Source organism: Ochotona curzoniae, unplaced genomic scaffold (assembly GCF_017591425.1).
Source record: "Ochotona curzoniae isolate NIBS_2020 unplaced genomic scaffold, NIBS_Ocur_1.0 contig_1014, whole genome shotgun sequence".
NCBI lineage: Eukaryota > Metazoa > Chordata > Mammalia > Lagomorpha > Ochotonidae > Ochotona > Ochotona curzoniae.
The window spans coordinates 43,164,851-43,174,743 of record NW_024464920.1 but is presented as its reverse complement, the minus strand read 5'-3'; the positions used below and the strand labels follow the sequence as shown (position 1 = coordinate 43,174,743).

At 42.6% G+C, this 9,893-nt stretch overlaps 1 protein-coding gene across 1 annotated transcript in view; it reads left to right on the top strand.

The window, feature by feature from the left end:
- Positions 1-361: 361 nt before the first annotated feature.
- BPIFC (BPI fold containing family C) overlaps positions 362-9,893 on the top strand; it is a 53,461-nt gene continuing 43,929 nt past the window's right edge. The window contains exons 1-2 of the mRNA XM_040990994.1: positions 362-731; positions 1,358-1,445. The gene's annotated coding sequence lies outside the window, so the exon portion shown is untranslated. The remainder of the gene's footprint in view (positions 732-1,357; positions 1,446-9,893) is intronic.

The window sequence follows — 9,893 nt, the reverse complement described above, 5'->3', positions numbered from 1 at the left end:
CTGCCAACAGGTGGCAGGACTTATCCGCATCCTGACTCATCCCGCCTGTTGATGACTTGAGTCAGCCTGAATGCCGGAAGTGCCAACACCAGAGACACGTCCCTGCCCAGGCCACGCGCTTTGCAGTTGAGTGAGTTAGTTCCTGCAAGAGTGCGCAACATAGACGTGGGATTGGGGATACCTGGGTGAGGATATAAGACTGAGGAAGTATGGCAGGGCCAGCGGGCTGCAATCACAGTGAGGCACAGAGTGAGGAAATCCCAAGGAGGAAAAAAAGCATCTTGGAATAAACACTTTAGGGCACAGTCTGGAATGTATGGGATGCCACTGAAAAGTTTTAAGGGGATTTTTTTTTTTTTTTCTAGAAACAAGCTCTGGCCACCTACACAGCAAGGGAGTGACTACAGAGAATTTCGGAAACACTAGGATAGTGGCCCCCAGCTAAGCTTCCAAAACCAAAGCTCAGAACCATGCTGAAAAACTGGCCTGGTGCAGAAACTATTACAATTGGAATTGTTGCCACAGAACACCACCCTGCTGGCGGATGCTGCCACCGCTGTCAGGAACCACTGAAGAATGGCTGCCATCAGATGCCACATGTTTTTGTAACAAAAATTGGCAAAGTTCCAGAACAGCCTGTTGCCCCATCTTGCCGACTTCCAAATCAAAGTCTCCTAGGAGTGCATCTGAGAGAGGGAATCTAGGTCCACGCCTGAGTTTCAGTCCCAAAGGTGACTAGACTGGTCTTGGGTTCTGAACGCCCTTGGGGAAACTGGACTGATAGTATTGAAATCCCACCCACCTACCCACCCAAATTTGGGGAGGGCTGTTCTGAAGGTGGTAAGAAGCAAAGTATCTGACAGATATAAAACACTAAGAGCATGCTCAGATCTGAAATGTGGGCATATCTAATTGAAGGAGCTGTTGAAATTACATTAATTTCTCCACCTCAGCAATAGTGACATTTTGGGCCACAAAAGTCTTATTTTGTGGACAATTTTGTGCATTGTAAGATGTTTAGCAACATTCCTGGACTTTGTCTCCAAAATACTAGCACAGCTATCTCCCTTCCCCAGTTGTAATAACCCGAGATGTTTCATAAAATTGCTAAATATCCCCCCTGAAAGACAAAATCACCTTGAGAACCACCAAGTTTGGGATCAGCTTACTTAGGAGGGTCTTTGGTAGCTGAGAGAAGAAACAAATTTATGGAATGCCAGTGGGAACAGAGACAGTTGGGTGGGCAGAAGGAATCACTGAACTTGGAAAATGATTCTGTTTAGAAGCTATGACAGAGCTCTCACATAATCATGACATAAAGCAAACTTTGTTTCTCTCTTGAAATGTACTCTTACAGAAACAATGCACGCTACTGTGGTGATACTCTTCGGAGACCATTTTTGGAGCCCATCTGTGACACACCACTCAATACTACATAAGCCTGTGTAAGTTATCTACACAAGTGGTATTGGTCATGAAAGTATGTCAAACAGGTACATTGTAAAGATTTAGGTAGATAATACCAGTTTGGGTTTTTTTAAGCTTCTAAGTTTGTGACAATTTCTTATGGGGTTGACATTGCACTCCCTTACCTAACAAGGTGCAATTGTTGGGACTTTGGAAGTAATCCAACCACAGAGTATGGGAGGATACTGGAAGAGAACCAACCATTCTCTGGCACTGCCAAGATTTTGAATAGTCAAGGGGACAGACCTCCAAACCCTCCAAGGTCTACGAGAATATCCCACACCTTTCCTCTCAGAGATGCCCCTCCTTGAGAATTGCTTTCGTTTTTACAGGTTGCCATCTGAATGGCTACAAGCAATGGGCACTAAAACTTTCAGGATTTAGAAATCTGATTTTTTTTAATAGGCCCATATCATAGCACACTCCAAAGAGATGATGCCAATCTCCTTCAGGGATTCATTCATCGTCTCCCTTTGGCTGGTTTTTTTATATATATATAAATGTTTAATTTCAGAACAGCTTTAGGTTTATGAAATTATTGTGGAGAGTTCTCATATGCCACATGCCCAGGGTTCCCTATGAGCAGTATGACACATTTAGTATGGCATCTTTGTGATTAATGATATATTACTACTAGTTAAAGTTCATGTGTAAGTATATTGTCTGTTTTGTACCAAATGCTCATCTTTGGTCCTCGGATTCTACTCATGTTATGTAGTCATGTCTCTTTGGGTTCCTCTTAGATTTCCTTTGGTTTCTTGTTGTTATTGTTGTTGTTAACCTTGTTGTTGTTAACCTAACCTTTCAGGAACACCAGTCAGGTATTTCGTAGGCTGTTTTTCAGTTGGCATTTGTCTAATACTTATCTCGTGATTAGACTGAGGTAATTTGTTCTTGGGAGGAAGACCACAGAAGCAAAGTGCCTTCCTCATCACATCACATCAGTAGTGCACATACCATCAATATGACTTGTCACTGTGTCAACTCTTGTCATTTGCTTTCCCACTGCTACTCTCTTTGTCCCCTTTTTATATCATAAACTTTAAAAGAAAGACACCCTGTGAAACCCACACTGAAAAAGTAGGACAAACATGCCATCCACTGACAGGTGGATCATCCATTATTTAGATTTCTTTTGCACAGGAACTTTGCTTATTATTTATTTAATCATTTATATAAGTACAGATTTGGGTATGTTTATTTTATGCTTTGCTTTATAATCTAATACATCTTTTTTTTTTTAAACCATTGCTTAGTTTTGGCCATAGGGAAGTCTTTCTGTTGGTGTTTGTATTCATTTGACATCCTTTTGTGGATTTTGATTTGCTTGCTTGTTTAGTTCCATTTTTGAGTATTTAACTTCTGGCCCTACAAGATGTTGCAGAATCATGTGGTATATTTCCTACCCAAATCTTCCAATCAGGCATTTTTCTGAGGAGCCCTACCTAGTTAAATTATTGAACAATGGTGTTAGAAACAGACCTGGGTGTTTGGTGTGCTAATTGCTACTGGAGTGTCGCTGGTTCTATGCCTCAGCTAACAAAGCAAGGAGATAAATTTATGTGTGTGTTATGTATATATGTAACTATATGATCTTGAGCTAAGTGTAAGATTTTTCTGTTATCCCCATTACTAGTCATACTAGCTTCTTCTCTTACCTGTAACCTCTCTATGCAATTTTGAGAATCCTGGCTCTAACCACGTACCATCCATTTATTTAATTGCTTAATTCTAGTAAATATATGTAGTGGTGCTAGAATTGTTATCCTCTATCCATGTGGGAAACAACTTTATCAACTAGAGTACAATGCTTATTTATAGTTCCCGTTACATTTAATTTTACACGCTCTACTTTTTTCATAAGTTCCTTTTTCAAAGTATTTATTTATTCATTTAATGATACAGTTCCATAGGCTCAGGGATTTTTCCTACCCCCCTCATCAATTCCTCTCCTCCCGTTGATTTGCCCTATATATAGAGTCCTTCAAAACCATCATTTCCTAAGTTTCTCAGGTCAGCATCTTATTCCCCCATACCCTTCAGTTACGTTGTTTGTAGTACATTTAGATTTTTGTCACATCTCTATACATTAAGATTTATGTTTTAAACTATAAAGTTCTGTGGTTTTCAGTTAATGGCTAATGTCTTATATTCATTGATACAGTATTAAACAGCCTTTTCTGAAACATCTTCTATTTTCAACTTTCTTCACAACCACTGCCAACACCTGACATTGATTAGCCTCTTCAATTTTTTTTCCAAAATGTTGTATAACTGGCATTTCACAGGATAGAGCATTTCTGCCCTCATGACTGGCTTCTTTCCCTTAGCAATATACATTTGAGTCGTGCCTTTTGTGGGTCCAGCTCTTTCTATCAGTGAAAAACATTCGCCTTGTGAATGTTTACCCATGCCATCTTGATTGCTTTCAGTTTGGGGCAATTACAAAGAAATCTGCTATAAATGTTTGCCTGCAGATTTTTAATTCAGCTAGATAAGTCTTTATGTAAGTAGGAAAATTATCAATGGGTCATGTGGTAAGACAATGTTTAGTTTTGTAAGAAACTGCCAGACCTTGGGCCCAGCGTGATAGCGTAGTGATTAAAGTCCTTGCCTTGCACACACCAGGATCCCATATGGGTGCCGGTTCTAATTATGGCGGCCCTGCTTCCCATCCAGCTCCCTGCTTGTGGCCTGGGACAGCAGTTAAGGACAGCCCAAAGCCTTGGGACCCTGGACCCATTGGGGGAGACCTAGAAGAGTTCCTGGCTTCAGATTGGCTCAGCTCCAGCCGCGGCCACTTGGGGAGTGAACCATTGGATGGAAGATCTTATTTTCTGTCTCTCTCCTCTCTGTATATCTGACTTTGTAATAAAAACAAATAAATCTTAGAAAGAAAGAAAGAAAGAAAGAAAGAAAGAAAGAAAGAAAGAAAGAAAGAAAGAAAGAAAGAAAGAGAAAAGAAATTGCCAGACCATACTCCAAAGTGTCTGTACCACACCTTGTTCTCACAAGCAATAAATGAGAAGTTCTTTGCTCTGCCTCCTCACCATCAGCACATACTGTTGGCTTTGTTTTCTTTTTAGTGATTCTAATAAATATGTCACGGGGGGACGCTGCAGTCAGGGTCCAGAAATCAAGCCCAGGCATGCTGACCTCATCACGGACACCTGAACCACAAGCAGCTTTTGAAGACAGATGGCTAGGTTCTCCCTTCGGGATTTCTAGCCTAACTGGCCTGGACAGGACCTGAGTGTCTCCAAGTGCTGATCCTGCAGCTGGCTACACTTAGAAAACCACTGATTTACACCATTATAGACTTTCTCTGTTGTTGCCTGATTTGAGTATGTATAAAAAATTAAGATAGCTGTACTTGGTGAGAAGCTGAAATAGGCCTTTAAAAATGTGGTGAAGAGAAGTTTGACCAAAAATCTTCAGAGATTTTTGAAATCACTAAAACTCTATCTATGCATCAAATGGCAATATTTGGAACCCATTGAGAGAAATAAAGTATGATCTGCACAACAAGCTGCAACAGTGTGATCTGTAAATTTTACTATTAGTTGGATCTTTTTTTTTTTAAGATTTATTTTTAATGGAAAGTTAAATATACAGAGAGGAGAGACAGAGGAAGATCTTCCATCCGATGTTTTCACTCTCCAAGCAGCTGCAACAGCCAGAGTTGCACCCATCTGAACCCAGAGACCAGAGCCTCTTCTGGGTCTCCCACATGGGTGCAAGGTCCCAAGGCTTTGGGCCGTCCTCAACTGCTTTCCCAGGCCACAAGCAGGAAGCTAGATGGGAAGCAGGGCTGCTGGGATTATAACCGGCACCCATATGGGATCCTGGCACTTGCAAGGCAAGGACTTTAGTTGCTAGGCTACAGTGCTGGGCCTGTTAGTTGGATCTTAACTCAAGTATATATTCACTTTTTATTGGGTAGATTGGCAAAATGTCATTGACAATGTTAATGTTTAATTACAAAGAAGAATTTTGTTTTCTACTGCAAGAGTAAATATAATCAGATAGTACAGTCACACATCACTTAATATCAGGGATTATGCTGAGACTGCATCATTCATCAATTTTATCATTGTCTGACAGAATGAAACCTAGGTGTAGGTCAATTACTTAAAACAGCTCTTGATACAGTCAAGATAAAGTAAGCATGATACGTGCAAGGCTACTGCCAGGGTGACATGACACATTATCTTACAGTAAACTTTTTAAAAATAAGTAGAAGGAATGTAGTCTAAAATAATAATAAAAGCACAGTATAGCAAGTACAAAAGCATGCAATATTTTTTTTCCTAGCTGCATGCCATGCATAATTGTCTTGCTCTACTTTTGTATCACTGGCAGCACAGGGGGTTGGTTTACACCAATATCACCACAGCCTGGTGAGTAATATGCAGTGCTGCAGCATCACGGTGGCCAGTGTCGCTTCATGGTCATCTTTAGGGGCCACCAGCCTATGCATGTACAGGACTTACTATTATTCTGTGCCAAAATAAGTGGATCCTTTTTTTTTCAGATGTATTTTATCAGAAAGGCAGATTTACAAAGAAAAAGAGATACAGAGAGAAAGATCTTCCGTCCGCTGGTTCACTCCCCCCAAATGGCCGCAACAGCCAGAGCTGAGCCAATCTGAAGCCAGGAGCTTCTTTCAGGGCTCCCAGATGAGTGCGGAGACCCAGGATTTGGGGCTGTCCTCTGCTGCTTTCCCAGGATGAGCATGGAGCTGGGTAGGAAATGGAGCAGCCAGGACAGGAACTAATGCCAATATGGGATTCCAGTGCTTGCAAGAGGAGGATTCAGTCACTAGGTCATCATGGCAAACACAGCTGATCTGTTTTAAATATTTATTTATCTGCGAGGTAGAGTGAGAGAGAGAGAAGGAGAGACAGAGAGAGGTCTTGCCACCTACTGATTCATGCCACAAATGACCACAGTGGTAGGGGCTGATCCAGAACAAAGCCAGGTGTTGCACAATGCACAGACCAGTACCTACAAGGAAGAATCGTGTGGTCCAAGATGTCAGTGGGACCAGCGTGGAGAAATTCTGGTGTATCTAAATTGGACTCACACCAGTACATCACAGATGTATACTGTAGTTATCACATTTTCTCACATGATTCTATATCATCTACATCTACATGATTCTACATTTAAATACATTCTGAACTTTAATCATAAAATACAGCATCCTGGGCCTGGCGTGGTGGCCTAAGGGCTGCCATAAACATACCAGGATCCCATATGGGCACTGGTTCTAATCCTGACAGCTCCAGTTCCCATCCAGCTCCCTGCTTGTGGCCTGGGAAAGCAGTCAAGGATGGCCAAAAGCCTTGGGACCCTGCACTCACATGAGAGACCTGGGCGAAGTTCCTGGCTCCTGGCTCTGGATTGGTGCAGCACCAGCCATTGCAGTCACTTGGGGAGTGAATCATTGGACGGAACATCTTCCTCTCTGTCTCTCTCCCTCTCGGTCTATCTGACTTTGCAATAAAAATAAATAAATTCTTAAAAATATATACAGCATCCTTTTGGACAACTGCTAATAAGAGACTGAGGTTGATGAGTTTTTTTTTTTTTTTTTTGAAAACCAAGGGGCAGTCACTGCTTTAAACTCTTTTTAAAAAGCAACTAGTAGGAGAGACTACACTCTGAGTCAGTACGGATGTCCACCCAGGACTTTCATCACACAACCCCAAGGGAGTGTGACCTGGGTCAGAGCAGGGAGGGGAGGGGAAGCTACGGCCAGGTGAGAGAAGGATTCCGCCAGACTCCCCCCCCAGGCTGCCCAGGGGAAGCCATTGGCACACTCATCTTTCTCAAAACCCACACAAACTCCTGGCAGCTCCTCAAGTTAGGAATAAACCAGTGATTTTAAATACATAAGTCTGTGTTACACAGAATCAAGCAGCAACTGGAAAAACCAGACAGGTTGCCTAGCAACAGCATCCTTCTCCCTCCCCCACCATTTGCATACCCTGGGCTATGGGTTGCCCTTCCGTGACCTTCCTAAAAAGGCAGGATAGAACAGTGACACAAGAGCAGACGTGGAGCAGGACACCTCGGTGCTGTATCCTGGCCCCTTGACCAACTATTGTGGTGCAAAGTTTCTACCAGCTCAGGCAAGTTTCTTAACTTTTCAATTGCCTCAAGTATAAAATGGAGATAAAACAAAAGTGCTTCTAAAAGTTTAGACAGAGTTGGCATTCAGCTTAGGAACTAGGATGCCTGTGCCCCACTGGGTTTGATCCCCAGCTCCAGTTCCTGACACCAGCTTCCTGCTAGCACAGACCCAGGGAGGCAATAGTGATGGCTCAAGGAATTGGATCCTTGCTCCCATTTGGAGAAACCTGGCTAGTCTCTGGCTTCTGGCATTCAACCCGGCACAGGCCTGACCATTGTCAGCATGTGGACAGTGACTGGCAAATGAGAGCTCTGTGTGTCTGCTATAGAAGTTTATTTCAGTGAAATAACTTTGTTCATATTTTTACAATAATGTTAATTTTCCATTAACCTTTTGAAAACCTTTCACATGCATGGATGTCAAAAATCCTTTGCATCTAAATAAAGCTTTTTCATTTTATTCAGTTTTTCATAAAATTTTTAAAGTGCCTTTGTGTGGTACAGTATTGATACAGATTTAATGAGTTAATATTCAAATGGTACCCAGAAAATGCTCAGTAATGTTAGTGTTCATTTTTTCTGTATATCTTTACATTCCTCTCCAGGCTTTCTTTTAAATGGGATTTCACTAATACAAATGTTGGGAAGTACCAAGTGATCAGAGTTCAAAATGTCCTTTGCCCCAAATTTGCACCCTCTGATTCGTCATCCCTTGTACACAGAATCCCTATTCCCTACCAGTTTTGTCTCCCATAAAGAGTAACAATTTTCCTTCCATGCTCTAAATATAGCTGACATTCAAACAGCCTGTGTCTTTATGGGAATAGCCCACACAATCTAGAAATCAAAAATAAAAGATATTCAGTTCCTTAATGCTGAATCTTGACTTATTACTTTAATGAATAATGACTCTACCTAAGGAATTATGATTTTTCTCTTGGCTATTTAGTTAAATGTGTGCCTCAGACTAGTTCACTATCAGCTATTAGTAAGAAATAGAATCTTACCTTCTAGATTTCCATGGTAAGTAGGCTGAGCAAGCAGGAATTCCTAGAAAATCTTCAGTTAAATATGAACATCTAAATTTTATAATAAAGCCAGATAAAACACTGCTGGCTTTCGTAGTGGTTATTTTTAATAATAAATTTGGCAAATATATTATTTTTAATTGTATAATTTTTATCTTTGATAATCTTTACATATTTGATTAAGGTGCAAAGGATCAAGGCTAGAGGAAAGTGGGGGAGACCATTGTTTTGACATTCTCTTTTTTCCTTCATGTGAGGTGAGCACAGACCTGACTCCTGTGTATGCTAGCCAGCATGGGGTCCTGCTCAATTAGTCATTCACATCAGCCTACACAGACAATAGTGGTTGCGGTCACCTAATCAGTTCTGTCTCCAGCCCAATCTCTTATGCAAACCAATGGATTCTGCAGTCCAGCCCAATCCTTCCCACCACCTGCTCAGCCCTCATATATGCCAGCAGGAACCGTAGCCCCGTCAGAGCTACTCCTAATAACATCTAGGAACACCCCAGCACTGGTTCCTGTGCACACCAGTATGTGCAGACTACTGGTCCAGTCTGTCCCACATCCCATTCAGCTTTTGTACACACCAATGCATACTACAGCCTAGCTCAGCCCAACAGACCCCACTATTCAGATTACACTTATGCTGGCAGGTGCTTCCACCTTTCCAGCCAGGCCCACCTCCAGGCCTGGTTCTCATGCTCACAGTGGGAGCTGCAGCCCATTGGAGAGGTGCCCCAGTTTCCCTACCAGACCCACTCCCAGCCCCAGATCTTGCACTTTTCAGGTGGATCTTCAGTCTAGCTTAATAGAACTTGCCCCCATTTCCAGCACTTTCCAGTTGATGCTATGGCAAAGGCCAACCAGCTGCACTTACTCTGGCTCAAGTATACACCAATAGACAGTCACTTAGCCCAGCCTGGCTCTCCACCAAACCAGCTCACATGCAGGCTAAGAGGATTTGTAGCCCTGCCCAGTCTGAGGAATCCTCAGCAGGAACAGTGGCTCAACAGAGGAATCCTCGCTGCCCCCTACCAGGATCACTTACCCTCTCACTCTATCCCACCCCCCCCCCCAGGTCTTACATGTGCTGGTGGGTGCTGCAGCCCAGTTTGGCATGGCCTGCCTCACCCCAGCATGTGTGAGGAGGTGCTACAGCCTAGCCCAGCCTGGACTGTTCCCAGTCCCAGCCCTAATGTGAACCGGCTGGGCTATAGCACCCAACAGTAAGAGCCACATGGATCTAGGCCAGTCAGGC